The following is a 19,223-nucleotide window of genomic DNA, read 5'->3' as shown; positions in this document are numbered from 1 at the left end:
GTATGACAGTGGCCTCTTTGGTCCTTCTTATTTGTGATATGAGAAAATATTATGATGGAGATATGAAGGAGATATGTTGAGCCCTATGACATAAATATCATGACAGACCTATGCTTGTTCCATTGCATTGTTATTTCTAATTTTCTCTCTACATAATTGCTTATAATGATATGGGGTGAATGCAATGTGAAAATATTTTAGAATGAAATTATCTCTAGAAGAGGCTTCCAGGCCTAAGAAAATTAACACAATTACTACTCTAGTAGTTAGTAAAGATATAATAATGTAAAGGTGTGTAAATAGTAAAATAAACAATCTACGATTTGAATAAATTAGATTGGCCAAGAAATGAAGTATGATCGTGCATTTTAGTGAAGCAATGTTAGGTCCCCATAATACTAGTGATTTCCCCATTACTATTGTCATTATAGCCCTTATTGTTAGTATTGTGTTTATATTGTCCCCATATTATTATTAGTGTGCCCCATAGAAGCCCACTATTGTTATTGTTGTGCATTTATATAATTATTGTTATCTCAACTTTGATTATATTGTGACCCCTTAGACCCCTATATATAAAAAGGAGGTTTAGTCATTTGTATAATCCAAGAATTATTCATTTTTGTAATGTAAAGGAGGTTCCCCCCTTGAAGACACTGATTTCTAAAGTGTCAATCTATCTTTTCTATATTTTTGTGAGCTAGCTTCATAACATTTGGTATCAAAGCTTTGGATTCTAGGGTTTTGCCGATCCAAATAGGTCATCATGGTATTTTCACTATAACTTGTTTTCTACAACGTTTCAGAAGCTAAAAAAAAACCCATTTTAGCCAAAATCTCAATGATCCTCGTGCTCGAATTTTAGATCTTGTCTCACTATATTTTCAGAGATATGATCTAAGGAAGTTAGGGTTTTTGTAGGCTCCTGAATTACATCCCAAACATGTGACCTTGGTAAAATCGTCATAACTTTCTATTTGAGTATCAAATTAAAATTTCGTAAAAATTTACAGAAAGTGAATGGGATTTAGTAGTCCGTGCATTGTTTTCAGATCCGAATGTTGAAACAATGACACGTGGTATTTCGTACAAGTTCACTCTACTAAAAAAGTGTATAATAAGGACATCTTGGGAGATTGCACATAACTCTTTCTTGGAGAATTCAATTTCGATCAGACTGCAGGCGTTGGAAAGAGGAATCAGAGGGATACCACAACTGGATATTTCAGACCTTGGAGATCTAAAATTTCAGAGTTACATCAAATTCAATATCAAGCTCCTACAATGTGAAAAAAAGGTACGCAGTTGTTTTTTAAATTTTGCATAAGTTTGGTTTGAAAAATTAGTTGGAAGGAATTCAAAGGCAATAGTGAAGCATAACTATTATTAATTGATTCCCCGAAGAAAGAAAATGGAAACACCTAGTAAGCAACCTGAAATCTCTAGCATGACTCATGAAGAAGAGGAAGAAATGAAACGTGATATATCAAAATTAAGAGACCAAGTGCAACAAAATTCGCTCTCACAAAAAGTAACAGAAGCTAAGATGGATGGTTTAAAGAAAGGTGTGGAAGCTAAGATGGATGGTTTAAAGAAAGGTGTCAAAGCTAATTAAATGACGTGGAAGCTAAGATGGAAGGAAAAGTGGATGATTTGAAGACAAATTTGACAAAGTTGCTACAAGAAATGTTTACTAATGGTGAAATGGTAGTAAAGATAACTCATGATGAGAAAAAAAGGAATGTTAATCATGATTTCATAGACTCTAATGTTGGATTGAAGACCCACCATATTCCAAAGATCGATATGAGGAAGTTTGATGGCAAGGATCCCGTAACATGGATACTACAGATGGAGCAATATTTCGATCTCCATAATGTGAAAAACACACAAAATATATGCATTGCAACTTTATATCTGGAACCAAATCAGTTTTTTGTTGGAATAATACTGAGAGGGAGGGGGGTGAATCGGTATTAACAAATCAATATCTTTTTCATTTCCATAGTCAGATTTATATATGCTACTTCAGTGAAGGTAACTTGCATGTGCACGCAACTATTCTTAAGGAAACCGGTGTATATCCAGTGAACTTATGATTCAGTCAATTCATCATATGTTGATATTTAATCAATGCATCAGTACATTATTAAAAATTAAATAGTAACCATGTGCAGTAATAACAGAATAAACCATCACACGTAAGAAACACACATGAACACCAAGATTTAAGGTGGAAACCCAATGCGGGAGAAAAACCACCTACTGTTGTTGTCTCTATCTTATTTTAATATCAAGAAAATCTATTTACAATGTTGTACTAGTGGAGACTCATACCAATACACAGGTATCCACCTGCAAAAGGCAACAACCTTCTCTCATTTTCCAGCTTCTACTGGAAGGGAGCTACAACCCCCTATCTCTTGTATTATCCAATGTGTTTACTAGTATATAGGCATCAGCCTATAGAAGGCTACAACCTTCACTTATTCTCCAGATGCTATTGGAAGGGAGCTCCAACCCCCTGATCAAATCACAAACCACTACTAGCAGGAAGCTTCAACTTCCTCACTGAAGGCTCCAACCCTCAACATCCTCTAAGGAACACGTTTCATGAATTTTCAGACTAGATACTCCTTGTACACAACACTACAATATGAAGGCCACGTTTCATCAAATTTTCACACTAGACCCATTAGTAACATTGAAGCTCAAAATCAATCACCACTGCAATACAACCATCAAATACATTTGCATCAACCAATCACTGAAACTCAATCATCAGTCTTGACATAACTGAAACCAATCATCAATCTCTGAATCAAACATAACTGAATCAATCAATCATTGAAACCAATGACATACTGAATTAAAAAATCATTGAACCTCTGACACAACTGAGTCAACTATTCATTCAAACTTAATCAAATTCAACCAATCAACAGGAACAGACAGATCATTGTATCCAGTACACAGATATGAACCCAGAATATTGCATCAACAACTAGAACCAACTGAAACCTCAAAAATCATGTGTCAAACTGTATACACTCCTTCAATGAAGCCAACCTACTTCTATACGCAACTTCCTTTAACCTAACCTATGTACCCCTCTAAAGATACTGAATCATAAAACCTCTGAACCACAAATTGTACCAATCAGTGACATTCTGAATATCTACTATTAATTTATAGAGTTATAAAGATATAGCAGTAAAGATCACCCTTATTACTCAATCAATCAATTAATCAAACACAAAATCTTTATGCATTCAATTTTACTTTCAGATCAAAGAAGACTTCATTAATAGATAGCAGTAAACAATAGTATTCATCTGATAGATTAGTCTTCCCTGAACATCAAGCTTTTCTTTTGCATATGATACTTGGAAGAGCTCAATCAGTGTCTATATGCACCTTCACCAAAGTGAACAAGCGTATAGATATGAAAATACTTACTTATAACTTCACTGTAATTCTAGACTTCAGACATAACCATGTCATCACATATAAATAATAAAACATGTGTTAGCAATTAGATCTAGCCTATCCATTACCAAATAACATAATGATAAGTCATTATGATCCTAATCCATCATTAGATCTCATCCATCATCAAACACTCAAGTGCATACTTCGTTCAGATCAAGAAAAGCATTAGAAACCCATAACATGCATATTTTTTTTTATCTAACACTTCATAAGATATTCATTACTTGTGCACTTAGCCTTTTGATCTTCTCCTTCTTATATACTTAAATCCTTTGTCAATACCTCAGACCAAAAGCTCAGACCAAAAACTCAGACCAAATACCTCGGACCAAAAACCTCGGACCAAATACCTCGGACCAATACCTCAGACCAATACTCTAGACCAAAACCACTTAGGAACCTTGGTATTCTTGGATGGGATCAAATAGTCATTACTCCACTCAATATTGTGGGCTAATACCATGGTATTGACCCCTGGTATTGTCTCTTCTTGAATTTCCTTAATTTTCTAACATATACATGTTGTTCTTCTTGTGAAAGTGCGTGTATACATATATGCTCTTTTTGTTCTATGAACCAGTGTGTATACGTTGTTTTGACTAAGTGGACCTGTGTATACTTCTTCAACTGCTTTACACCTTCTTTATTCTGATCAGTAGACCTTATTTGCATCTTCATCCTATTCTTTTGTACCATTACTTTGTTCCCTCGGAATAGACCTGTTATAATGTGATTTGCATATTACTTATGAAATGATTCTTTTAAACTACCCTGCAATTTGTCACATATGTAAACACAACTGCCATGCATTCTGTCACATCTGATATCTCTCCCGTAGATTCATCTAGTTACATAGATTCATCTAGTTTCCATATACAAGTGAGTTGTTCTACTACAAGTGGGTTGCTATCAAGTACAACACATGCATCATAATGCCAACGTTTGTATGGTATCGATGGCTTTTCTCTTGTAAACATATTGTCACTTTGGTAATTTTTATGGAAAAAATGATAGCACATTATGAGGATACAAAAAGCAACACTTTTTTTAGCCAATTGATAAATCTTAAACAAAATGGTTCAATGATGGAGCACATTGAGGACTTCCAAAAATTCAGTATAAGGGTAAATGATATTCCAGAGGAGAATATGATTGATGTGTTCATAGGGACTTTAAAGGATAATATCCAACATGAGGTTCGCCTTTGGGAACCTAATTCATTGGAAAAGGCATTCAGGTTGGCAAAAAAAATAGAAAGCAAAATTATGGAAACCAGGAAGCCTGCCACTCACAACTATAAAGATGGAAGTGTTGTTACTCCTAGCCTTCCACAACCTACAAGGTTGACACCACAACAATTGGAAGAAAAAGGAGCAAAATGGCTTTGTTACAATTGTGATAGAAAATACACTAAAGGTCATAAATGCGCCGAGAATAAATTATTTTACATAGATTGTGAAGAGGAGGAAGAAAAGGAACAAGAAACATCAAAAGAAGAAGATATACACCAGGAAGAAACCCTAGAGAAAGAAGAAATGAATCTGACCATATCTTGTAATGCATTGGCTGGAATTACCACTCCTAAAACTATCAAGATAGGAGGACATATCAAGAAGAAAAAGGTAATAGTGTTGATTGATTGGGGAAGTACCCATAATTTTATTCATTGTAAGATAGCCAAGGAATTGAATTGCTTCCTATATCCAGCACCAGAGTGTCAAGTGATGGTTGCAAGTGGAGGAACCATAAATTGCTCTAGAAAGTGCCATAATATCAAGATATCCATGGGAGAATATGTATTGAATATCCCAATGCTTTCCATTCCAATGGGTGGTGCTAATGTTGTACTAGGAGTCCAATGGCTACAAATCTTGGGTATAATAGCTTTTAATTTTCAAGAAAGTTTCATGAAATTTTGTTCAGAAGGAAAGGAAGTTGAATTAAGGAGTATCGTAGGGAAACTGGGAAAGATAATCATCTCTAAGGGAATGAAAAAACTTCTAAAGAAAGAAAAAAGAGGTGTAATTGCACAATTATGTTCACTAGAGGATCCCACATCGAAATCATTAATTTCTCCAGATCTCCAAAAAGCCTTGGACATTCATTCCAAGGTATTTGAGACTCCCAAAGGTCTCCCACCTATTCGTGATCATGATCATTCTATTCATTTGATTTCAGGAAGTGTTCCTCCAAACATCAGGCCATACAGATATCCCTATGCCCAAAGGAGTGAAATTGAATGTATGGTTACAGAAATTCTAGAGGCTGGTATAACTCAACCTAGTCAAAGTTCTTTCTCTACTCCAGTAGTATTGGTGCACAAGAAGGATGGATCATGGAGCATGTGTTTGGATTATAGGGAGATGAACAAGCTCACTATTAAAGAGAAATTTCCCATTCCTATCATTGATGATTTATTGGATGAATTGCATGGATCAATTCACTTCACCAAGTTGGATCTTCGTTCAAGATATCATCAAATCAAAAAGAAGACTGAACATTCCAAAAACAACATTTAGAACTCATGAGGGTCATTATGAATTTTTGTTCATGCCTTTTGGCCTTACCAATGTGCCTTCTACATTTCAAGGTTTGATGAGTTCCATTTTCAAACCCTTCCTTGGAAAATTTGTGTTAGTATTTTTTGATGATATACTAATCTACAACAAATCTGGGAAGGATCATGTTCAACATGTTTATAGGTTGCTCAAAATATTGGAGGAGAAACAATTATATGCAAAAAGTTCCAAATGTTTCTTTGGAGTACAAGTGGTGGAATATTTGGGCCATATTGTATCTCATGAAGGTGTTAAGGTAGACCCTAGAAAAATTAAAGCCATTAAGGAATGGAAAATCCCCACATCCATAAAGCATCTATGAGAATTTCTCAGGTTGATGTGGTATTATCGCAAGTTTGTTAAGAATTATGGGAGAATAACAACACCTCTAACAACATTATTTAAGAAAGATGCATTTTCGTGGACTCTAGAAGCAACAAAGGTCTTTAAACATCTTAAAGAGGAAATATGCCAAGCACCAGTCTTAGCTATGCTGAACTTCACAAAAACTATTATTGTAGAATGTGATGCCTCGGGAAATGGAATTGGTGATGTTTTAATGCAAGAAGAAAGATGCATTGCTTTCGAAATTCGTCCAATCAAAATAAAGTATTTACACAAAGCTATTTATGAGAAGGAAATGTTGGCAATACTACATGCACTTAATAAATGGCGACCCTACCTAATGGGAAGACACTTCAAGGTAAAAACAAATCATGATAGTCTTAAATACTTTTTAGAACAAATATTATCTTCAAAAGAGAAGCAAAAATGGGTCACAAAGATAGTGGGTTATGACTTTGAAATCATCTATAAAAAAGGGAAGCAAAATGTTGTGGCACATGCACTCTCAAGAAAGGATGAGGATGTGGAAGCATTGCTTTGTGCCATTTCTATTACCCAACCAGATTGGATAAATGAAGCAAGGGATGAATGGAAGAATGATGAAGAAGTATGGGCACTCATTCAAAGATACAACAAAATCCCAGTGCATCTGATACATTTAGCTAGAAAAATGATTCGTTATGGTACAAAGATCACTTATACCTATGTAAGAATTCCCAACTCAAACAAAAGATTCTTATGGAATTACACATTACTCCCTTAGGAGGGCACTCAAGATTTTTAAAAACCTACCATAGCATTAAGAAGGATTTTTTTGGGGATGGCCTTAAATCGGATATTCACTAGTTTTTGGTGGAATGTTTGGTTTACCAACAAAATATAGTTGAAACAACTAAGGCCCTATGTCTATTACAACCTTTATCCATTCTAAGCCAATGTTGGGAGGAGGTTTCAATGGATTTTATCACAGGTTTACCCAAGTCTAAAGGAAAGAGTGTCATCATGGTGGTAGTTGACAGAATTACCAAGTATGCACACGTTTGTGCATTATCTCATCCATTTAAATCCAGTACAATTTCTACTGCATTGATGGAAACAATTCAAAAGCTACATGGAAACCCAAACATTATTGTAAGCGATAGAGATCCCATTTTCGCCAGAATTTTTTGGACATAATCATTTTCTTGTCTCGTTACTCAATTAGCTCATAGCTCATCTTATCATCCTCAATCTGATGGGTAAACTAAGATAGTAAACAAATGTTTGGAAGGATATATTCATTGCTTTGTCTTCGATAGAAAAACACAATGGGTCAAATGGCTGCCTCTAGCTGAATGGTGGTATAACACTTCCTTCCATACTGTAGTAAAAATGATCCCATTTATAACACTTTATGGATAGCATCCACCATCTATCACATCATATTTAAGAGAAAATTCTAAGGTTCAAGCATTGGAAGATCACATCAAGCATCAACAACAAGTTCTCCAACTCTTAAAGGATAACCTCACTTTGGTGCAGAATACAATGAAATAAAAGGCAGATCAACATCACAACGAAAGAAGTTTTTATGTAGGTGGCTGGATATTCCTACAACTACAACCATATAAACAAATTTCCCTCAAGTAAGCTAAGAAGGATAATAAATTATCACCAAAGTATTATGATCCATACAAGGTGTTGCAAAAGATTGGTACTATGGCATACAAATTGGAGGTTCCTGTAGCTTCCCGAGTGCACCCAGTTTTCCATGTTTCATAATTAGAGAAGGTTATAAGTGATAAGCTCCCAGTTCAAACAATATTGCCATAAGTTGACGAGGAAGGAAAAATCATAATGGAACCTGAAGCAGTCATAGAAACAAGAACTCGACAACTACGAAATCTATCAATTTCAGAGTATCTCATCAAGTGGAATAACTTACCCACTGACGATTCCACATGGGATGATGAGAATTTAATACAGAAGCATCCAGAACTACTCAAAATTGAAGACAACACTTTTTTGAAGAAGATGGGCATGTTAGGTCTGTATAATACTAGTGATTTCCCCATTATTATTGTCATTATAGCCCTTGTTGTTATTATTGTGCCCCTATTGTCCCCATATTGTTATTTGTGTGCCCCATATAAGCTCACTATTGTTATTATTATGCCTTTATATAATTATTGTTATGTCGGCTTTGATTATATTGTGACCCCTTTGAATCCTATAAATAGACAGTAGGTTTAGTCATTTGTATCTTCCAAGAATTGTTCATTTGTGTAATGTAAAGGAGGTTGCCCCCTCAAAGATGCTGATTTCTAAAGCCTTGATCTATCTTTTCTATCTTTTTGTGAGTTGGTTTCATAACAAGTAATGGAAATTTGTCCTGATTCCCAAAAATGCATCCCAGACCTTCATTTCAATGCAAAATTGAATGATTTAACTTGGAGAGTATTTATTTACTCATAATTAACATTTATTCAATTAATTATCTTTGTTTTTTCACATATATATTTATATTGTTAAATAATACTCCATATTTCGTGGATTTGATAGGGTAAAAGGAAAGGTTTCTATGCCTCAAATAAATGCACACCATGACCTCTAATTAATTGGCACTAATATAATTATCATTCCATTCTATGGGTCTACAAATTTTTACCTCAGTATTGTGGTGTAGCAGTGCCCTAATGGGCCTCGGTCTTGTGGTGTAACAACACCCTAATGGGTCCGAGTTCTTGGGTCTAACATTAGCCTCTTTGGGCCTTCTTATATTTGATATGAGAAAATATTATGTTAGAGATATGAAGGAGATATGTTGAGCCCTATGATAGAGATATCATGATAGACCTATGATTATTTTGTTGCATTGTTATTTCTAATGTTCTCTCTACATAATTGCTTATGATGATATGGGGTGAACGCAATGTGAGAATATTGAAAATGTTTTAAAATGTAATTAATTACAAGAGAGGCTTCTAGCCCTAAGAAAATTAACCTCGTTACTACTCTACTCATTAGTAAATATATAACAATGTAAAAGTGTATAAAATAGTAAAATAAACAATTTACATTTTGAATCAATTAGATTGGCTAAGAAATGAAGCTTAGGCATGCATTTTAGTGAAGCAAGGCATTTTTGGCCTACTTCAAAAAAGTGCATGTCTAGCATTCATTTCAAGGCGAAATTGAACGATTTCAATTAAAGAGTATTTATTTACTCATAAGTAACATTAATACAATTAAATATTTTTATTTTTTCACGCATATATTTATATTGTTCAAGAATACTCCATATGTCATGGATTTCATAGGGTAAAAGTTAGGTTTTGTGTACCTCAAATAAATGCACACCAAGACCTATAACTAATTGGCAATGATATAATGATCATTCCATCCTATGGTTCTATGAAATTGTACCCTAGTCTCGTCGTGTAATGGTGCTCTAATGGGCCTCAATTCTTAGCTCTGGCATTAGCCTCTTTGGGCATGCTTATCTATGGTATGAGAAAGGATTATGATCGAGAAATGAAGGAGATATTATAAGTCCTATGACATAGATATCATGAGAAATCTATTACTATTACACTTCATTTTGTTACTTATGTTCTCTCTACATAATTTCTTATGATGATATGGTGTGAGTGCAATGTGAAAATGTTTTGAAATGTAATTATCGACAAGAGAGGCTTCTAGACCTAAGAAAATTAACATTGTTACTACTATACTAGTTAGTAAATATATAACAATGTAAAAGTGTGTAAAATAGTAAAATAAACAATCTACAATTTCAATCAATCAAATCGTCCAAGAAATGAAGTCTAGGCGTGCATTTTAGTGAAGCAAGGCAATTTTGGCATGCTTCACAAAAATGCACGCCCAAACTTCATTTCAAGAGAAAATTGAATTATCCAACTTGGAGAGTATTTATTTACTCATAAGTAACATTAATACAATTAAATATTTTTAATTTTCACATATATATTTATGTTGTTCAAGAATACTAAATATTGTGTGGATTTGATTGTGTAAAAGGAAAGGTTTGTGTCCCTCAAACAAATGCACACCATGACTTATAATTGATTGGTAGTGATATAAGTATCATTCCATCCCATGGGTATGTGAAATTGTACCTCATTATTGTGGTGTAACAATGCCCTAATGGGCCTCGACCTTGTGGTGTAAAATCGCCCTAATTGGGCTTAGTTCTTAGGTATGACAGTGGCCTCTTTGGGCCATCTTATCTGTGATATGAGAAAATATTATGACAGAGATAAGAAGGAGATATGTTGAGCCCTATGATAGAGATATCATGATAGAACTATGATTATTCCACTGCATTGTTATTTCTAATTTTCCCTATACATAATTTATTATGATGATATGGGGTGAATGCAATGTGAAAATGTTGAAAATGTTTTAAAATGCAATTATCTACAACATGGACTTCTCTCCCTAAAAAAGTTAACATTGTTACTACTCTAATGGTTAGTAAAGATATAATTATGTAAATGTGTGTTAAATAGTAAAATAAACAATCTACAATTTGAATCAATCGTATTGGCCAAGAAATTAAGCATGGGCATGCATTTTAGTGAAGGAGGTTATTTTGGTCTGTATCAAAAAAATACAATCCCAACTTTCATTTCAAGGTCAAATTGAATGACTCAACTTGGAGAGTATTTCTTTACTCATAAGTAGCATTAATACAATTAATATTTTTATTTTTTCACATATATATTTATATTTTAAAGAATACTCCATATTGCATGGATTTAATAAGGTAAAAGATAGGGTCAAATACTCAAAAAGGATTTTTCCCTCCAATCCTATTGTTTTGTTTTTCCTGGGTGGTGGTACTCTTAATTCTAGCAATAATTGAGTCTTCAATTTTAGAAATTGCTAGATTCAATCACGCTATCTAGAGGGTGTTAATGTGACAATGTGTGAGACTAGGAAGGATGTGAGACACCTAGCTAGTTAATTTGAGGGCATGCATAATGCCATGGTCTACATTATTGCCCCAATGTAATTCCAAATGAAGAATAATGAAGAGTTGGAAGTGTAAAGAATTCAAGGACCTTAGTTATTTAATGTAAGGTGTTGTAGTCAAAGGTTACCTTTTTACTTCTCCTACAAAAAAATCAATACATATCTATATATATAATATATCTATATATATATACACTTTGGATGTAGGGAGTAGGAATTTTTTTATATAACAATCCCTTTTCAAAAGTTTTATTTATATATTGTATACAAACCTAACCTTTTAGCCTTAAAAGTACAACCTTAAAATATATAAAAGTGGGTCCGAAACTTTTATAAATTGGAAATTAAACAACACATAAGTTTTGGGTTGGATCATCACTCATTGGAATCGGCCCAAGGAATCAAGGGATTTTCGACTGGTTAAATCAATGAAAATTTATGGGATGAGGACCCATTGGAAAGTAGGATGGCTAGAAAAACCCATCTCCAAATCAATGATCACATTTCATTCCAATAGGTTCTACATTCTTTTCACAAACCCCTATGGGGACCCCTCAAAAGTGGTTAATGGTTTTTATGAAAGAAAAGCATCAGAAGTTGGTGAGAGCTCATGTACTTGTCAAGCAAGTCAGGCAAGGGAGTGGGCCCTTACATGTCATCAATATTTTTTTATCAGAGTTCATTCTACCTATTAGTTTCTTTGTCCTCTAGTTGCAAATTTATGGTGACCAATGTCATGAGTGTACATTATCAATTATTTATCAACATTCAATTGTCTATTGTCTCTAGTTACTAAGTAACTCATAATTCAACATTTCTTCCTTGTCTTTTCTTTCAAATTGTAAACATGGAGAAAACCCTGAAATCAACTAAAAAACTTGCAATCTTTATGACATTTGTTCATACACCCCTTATGGATAGTTAATTACAAGTATATGATTCTCGTTAATCCTTGGACCTTTGGGAGATTCAACGGGATATTCTTGATCATTCTAGTGAATCAAATAATTTTTTTGAGTCATCTAGTCTAACCTTTATCATGTAATTTTCCCACATACCTATAATTTCCCTAAATGTTTTAGTTGGTTAGTGTCTTCCTTTGTCTCACTGAGGAATTTTGCTATGTCTTCTTTAGGTGAGAATATTTTTGAGGTCACGTTATATCTAATACATGAAGCATTTAATTTTCCTAAAGCTGAGAATCCTATGATATTTTCATATGAGTCCTTACATGTCACTTATAGACATCTTTAAAAAAATAATAAGGAAGGTTTGTTTAGGCTCATTCTGCCACAATATTTTGAAATTCCTCCACGTGCAGTGAATTATCCAACAACATTATTTTTTGAAGCCGCGCAACATGTCTTAGTTATGATTTTGTCTCTTTTAGGAGAAGATGATATTGGATAGTAAATCAATGAGCCCTAGGGTTTTTGAGTTTGATGCTATAACCATATATTATTTCGGATATCCCTTCTTACCTAGCCAAGTCTATCATTTTTTAATCTTAGAAATATCATATTTTTGGTTTTTCTAAATATCCCTCTCTCTTGGTTTATATGTTCTTATATGTACATGGTGATAAGTTTGGCAATCTAGGTTTGAATATGTGGTATTCAAAGAATCAAACGAAATATGTGATTGAATGGACTAGTGTTGTTAGGAAGAAGGAACATCATGAGGGATTTTCGTATTACTTGTCATCATTCATGGCCATTATATATACTATTTTTAATAATAAACAACCTCTAAGGACTCCAAAGTGGGGGATCGATATGTTTTTGCATATTACACTGAGATAAGACTGCATGGGGCTGAAGTACCACCATATCTTTTGCAATTTTTTTTTCCTATGAGGATATTTTCGCTTGAATTTATAAGATAGAGTCTAAATGTCGATTGATTTCATTTTATTCTTACATGCAAAGGATATATTTTTAAGTCATAAAGAATTATTGGGTCATTCATCATGAACAACAGACAATCCATCTTACAATTTGAAGAAACGATGGAGGAGTTTGGCTCTAATCAAGGAGAGAAGTGGAAATATGACCCTCATCATATAATTTCAAATAAAAGATGGGATATTAGTTATGCACTTCATATTCATGAAATCAAGCCAACTTGAGAAGATGGAAAATCAAGAAGCATGGATAGACAACAAAATGCAACAAATAATAGATGTTCAAACCCCTATAGTGAGGGAGAAGATCTTGAAGCGAAATATACCCAAACAAATTGATGTTCAGATAGAAGACTCACAATTACAAAAGAGAGAAAAGGTTCAAAGAAAGGAAGATCCATAGATACAAGTTAAATTAAGAGAGGGACCCTCAAATATACTAGGTTTTCAAATGTAGTTGGGAAACCCAGAGTACTCTACCTCCTCCTCTATTTTCACCGATTTGGAAATATTCTCAATTGAACAAATTCCCTCCACCAGAGAAGTGTTACATAGGAATTAGAAACACATTGAACAAAGAAGACATAAGGTGAGAAGTGTTGTAGCTCAATATGGCATAACTAAAATATCAAAGATCTTGAAAGAAAACTCTAACACAAAACCAAATTTGGAGAGAAAATTCATGATTGGTATGTTTTGAAATTCAAATAAAGGCATGAAAAGGTCATGATAAAAATTGTTTCTCTCCCTAGAATAAGGGCATATAATCAATGCCTAAAGAAATCTTGTAGTCTAAAAGTGTATCCTCCATGGCAGGTTTAAAGGAGGGGGATTTTATTGAATAAACATGTGGCAACAATGATGAGAACAAGAGAAAATGGTCTTGATTATAATTTATCATAAAAAAAATATGCATCAGCAGAGGTATTTAGTGCCTTCATTACATAGGTGGGCCTACGCTTTTGGTAGTCATTGCTTGATAGTGGAATGCAGTACAATTTAGTGTCAAAAGAGAATTCACTAATTTGAATAAGTATGGAATCGAAAAGCAGTGTGGCATTGGTATGAACCAAATACCACTATGTTTGAAAATCATAAAGAAAGAAGTTATTGTAGCTGATCAGGAGCTCAAGACCAAGTGTCATAAAATGGTCAAAAATGAAAGTGCTCAGAACTGGTTTGAACCTGAATGATTGGATAGAGCTCATCTTCCTAATTCTGGTGCTGTGAACGGTTTGAAAAACGGTCTCCGTATGCAGAAGTTATGCCAAAAACAAAATTGCTCAATGATTCTTAATTTTTGAATTTAAAAAAAAAAAATTAAAAATAGAATATTATTTGGAATATTCTGTTTTGAGCAGCGAATGGAAAGATGCCACGTGGCAGCCCTGGAGGCAGCGCGTGGCCTGGATGACGTCAGCGAGCATGTTGGGTGCATATAAAAGTTTTGGGAGGCATGGAGAATCAAACCCGCGACCTCCTTACCACAAGCCATATGCCTTACCAATGCACCAGCGCAACAAAACTTGTTATGGGTTCAGCGGGAACTACATTTGAAGTTTAAAAGTACTTTGGGTGAGGCCCGAAAGGGGCCAGCCCCCATATTATATGATCGTCCGCCAGAAACCGTGGGCCACATTTAAACCGCCAGCGCTCAACAACGATTATGGCATTACGTGTTTACATATGTGGTTTGAACGGTGAGTTCACCGCCCGTTAACTCACAATGCGACACAAAATCCGAGGTAAATGGTTGTTCGATTAAATCCAGTCACATGTGTCGATGACAAACAGTAACCGTTCCAGTTATACTGGTGGGAATATTGGCGGAGCGCCAAATTTGGGCAGTCCCGCCATAATTGGCGGACCTATCTTGACCTCCACTACAATTAGCTAGAGTGATTTTAGGCCAAATTGGAGGAAATCTTCAATGAGCCATAACTTTGGCTAGGAAAGTCCTTTTTGGACGAATTTTTTTTTGATTTTGGTCTTTTCAACCTTCTGGAGCCATTGGCATAGGTTTCACAGCCATCTGAGGTTGTTTGTAGGTGATTTTGCTTCGGGGAAGTTCCAGGAGCCACTAGGGCCATATCAGTTTGGGAGCTGCATTGGGATGTGTGCAGCCATTGAAAGTGGAACGAAGGTCCATTCTGAAGGATTTCAGTGTTCTGAATCCATTTCTACAGCTCGTTTTTCCTTTTGAGGCATTCTTCTCACTGTTTAGCTTCAGGGAAGCTTTCAGGGCCACTAGGGCCATTTCAGTGATTGAGCTGTGCTGGGCTAGGTTCATCTGTTTGAGGTGAAAAAAAGCCTATTTCTACTGTAAGGAACCTTCTGAATCCAATGAAGGTGTTTTCAGAAGCATTTGGAGACTTCTAAAGGCTGAGATGCTAAAGAGAAGTTTCAGGCAGCCCAAAGCCATCCATGGGAGAAGGCCTAGATTAGGGATGCAGTGCTCATTTTGAGCAAATGAACAGTCATTTTTTTATGTCAGATATGTGCTGGAGACAGTAGCAGAGGTTTTAGATACATTTGAAGTATTCTGAAGGAGTTTGTGCCATTAAGAAGCTCAGGGAAGCTTAGTGCACCTACTGAAGGAATCAAGTCCAAGGGAGCCTAGATCTGCCTGCACAAAGAGGACAGCCATGACAGGGATGTATATGGTTTTTCTAAACCCATAGGTTCAGTTAGTAACCTTTTGGAGTTGAGTGTGGAACTTGTAAAATAATTCAAGCCATAATCCCAAAGAGCCAAGTCTAGTTGACTAGAGCTCACAAGAGACGTAGCCCATGAGATTGGGGTGAACTCCTTATTAAATTTGCTGTTATGTGTGATGTTTATTTGCTGCCTTATATGTCTGATATATATGTTTAATATCAGCTGAAACAAATCAAGTTAAAACACATAAACAAAAGAAAATACATACACCTCTTCAAGCTAAGATTCTTCTTAATGTCAAGTTCAAGCAAGGTCTTGTTTTTAATTGAATCTGGGTGTTTACTTTTTATTTCTTTAGGCAGAGTCTGTAGAGAGCCAGGTAGCTTCTGGACCTCATCCTCTCTTTAGAGGTGACATATCCAGTAAATGCCCCTACAGTCAATCTCTATATTAGAAATAAGAAGTGCACATATTTGTAGATTTAAACTTGGAGTATTTGTGTACTCATTTACATAAATGGAAATGGATACCTTGCACCCTTAAACAAGTACATTCCATTTTCAGATCAGTAGCATATTCTAAATCTCAAATCCCTTGTATTATTTTAAGGATGGTATTACATTATAAAAATAAGGGAAAATGCATAACCTCACACATTATAAGAATAAATTTTGTTGTAAAGCATGGTATATATATATCTATATATATATATGTGTGTGTGTGGCCTAAAGTGAATAGAATGTTTGAGGACACAATAAAATACAAATTTGATAGGAAATAAGTGAAGTATTTAAATTTGAAGTTGATATTCATTATGAAGAGTCAGTAAGGATGACCATCCAAGTATTGTTTATTGGTTGCATTCATGGGTAAGCTTATTTGGCTTGCATCTTAAAAGTATCATGGAAAATGCATATAGACTCATGCTTTCACAAACAAAATTAGGAGATTTGATGGATGGCCAATATTTAAAGTTATTACAGAGTTTTTAATGTTAATGGAGTTGTTTAAAAAGTTTGTGGATGGGTGTTAAATTAAGTGGGTTTTCCTTACAAGAAAATTTGGTTCTCTTTCTCCCCAAGAACGTGCAGTTGTAATAATGCGACCAATTATTGTTTTCTGTTGAAATGTATCAACACAGTTATAAGTTTGTCTTAGGTGATGTTTCTACATGGATGATGCCAAATATGAGTTATGGGTGTTGGTACGCTCTCAACTAAGAAAATTTAGGCAATTAAACAAAAAAGGGTACTTCTAAAAGAGTGAAAAAGGCCCACAAATTGATGAAAATATGAGAGAATTTGCAAGTTGGTGACACTTTCTATTTGTTGCAACTGGGCATGATACCATAGTATTTTCGTGAATTCATAAGGTGGTTGTGTGGAGAAAATATCCAGAGACAATTTCAAATTGATGGAGTAGTTATCACATACACAGAAAACGCAGGCATCTCCAGGACATGAATTTCAGGCTTAATGTTTGGGAAAATGATGTCGAATTTTAAAAATCTGTTATCTGGGTTTTTGGCAGAATAGCCCCAATTGTCTTCAACGCTTGAAATTTCCAAAAATTTGAAGAAGTTTGAGATATCTTTCCAGTTCTTCTAGAAGGCATATGCACAGAACCATGAGGAGAAACTTGAATTTAAATATGAGTAAAAAACCATGAATCTTCGGATACATAGATACACTTCTCAGGACGTTTATCAAAATATAGTTAAATTGTATCTTCTTCAAGCATTAACCATGAGAGAGAAAGAAGTTCCAAAGTTTCATAGAATTGAGCAATGCTCAGCCAAAAATTAAGATGCAATAAACGCGAATCTTAGGATTGTAGATCTGAAATGAAGAAGGACAACCTGCTCTTGCTGCTATCCTTGAGAAATTACATGCCACAAGGGAAACTACAAAGGAACGATAGAAGAATCGCGAATGTCGAATATGAGAAGAAGAGCTCAACTTAGGTGTCAGAAAATTATGGCACTACGCTAATCACTTCACATTTTTAATTTATGGTGCGCTTCTTCAGCGGTGAGTTTAGATGTTGTTCCTCAACACCTTTCCACTGAATTTTAATTACAATAAAGAAAGGAGTCAAAAGAAATTGAAGACCACATTCTTTTACTCCAGATCAACAGAATATCGGTGGCATAAACCCCACGAGACTTATGTTAGAGAGTGCCCCCGTAAGTGGTTTCTCTAGAACCCACTCACCTACAGATCAATAGTCTACATTTGTTCCAACAACACTACTAGTCATTCTAGAAACAGCCTAGGGTGATCTGGGGAGCATTTTTAGTCTTCAAAGCATTATACATTATCTTTCCAACTTATATGAGAGTATAATAATAGCGAGACCCACACATATTTTTATTACGCTCAAAATCAAATTTAGTGTAATGAAACATACAAAACCATGCTAAAGGGTGAATTTATTGTATTGTTCGAATAAAAGGAAGAGGGATATATATATATATATATATATATATATATATATATATATATATATATATGTGTGTGTGTGTGTGTGTGTGTGTGTGTGTGTGTGTGTGTGTGTGTGTGTGTGTGTGTGTGTGTGTGTGTGTGTGTGTGTGTGTGTGTGTGTGTGTGTGTGTGTGTTATATTTATAATACTAACATTATAAAAGCATTATAAAATAAACTCCTATGTATTTAGAAAAGAAAGAACTAATATTAGTGAGAAGAGATAGTTAGGTAACTCTCTATGAGTTAGTTCTGTAACAAAATTATTCGACAATTTGATTAGGGGAGAAATAAAATCCAGGAGAAACTTTTTGTAAGGGTTCAGAGGTTCAGAGTCTTGGAGTATGGGGATCATGATCATTATTGTAATGAAGAAAAATCTCTAAAATTGAATAATAGAAGACCATTTCAATCCCAGTTTTTTGGGTAATTGCATAAATGTTTCTTTGTTGTGTTTTCATTTGTCCATTAATATTTTTCCTCTATCAAATTGAGTGTAATGAAGTTGTTGACTTCTTGTAATTAGCAAATTTACTAATGCTTTGTAAATAGAAGAGAGTATCTACAAATCTTAATTAAAGAAACCTTAAAGGGCGCTCCACCATGCTAGAAATTCACCCATGATTCTTTCCTTTTTAATTGTTCATTCTACAAAACTTAAGCACGTATTCTTAATTGCCCGAGCCATAAAGTTTTGTCCCCTTTTATTTCTTCTTACCCACTTTCTAATATAAAACCCTGCAAACCTCATCTATCTTTGCTAATTTGGTTTTAAAGATAGATTTCAGAACTAGAATATGCATTGCAA

This window comes from Pinus tabuliformis, chromosome 3_2, assembly GCF_031772625.1.
Source record: "Pinus tabuliformis cultivar Carrire ecotype Pingquan chromosome 3_2, CPIR1, whole genome shotgun sequence".
Lineage (NCBI taxonomy): Eukaryota > Viridiplantae > Streptophyta > Pinopsida > Pinales > Pinaceae > Pinus > Pinus tabuliformis.
The sequence above is the reverse complement of the archived record's forward strand: the minus strand, read 5'-3'. Positions refer to the sequence as shown.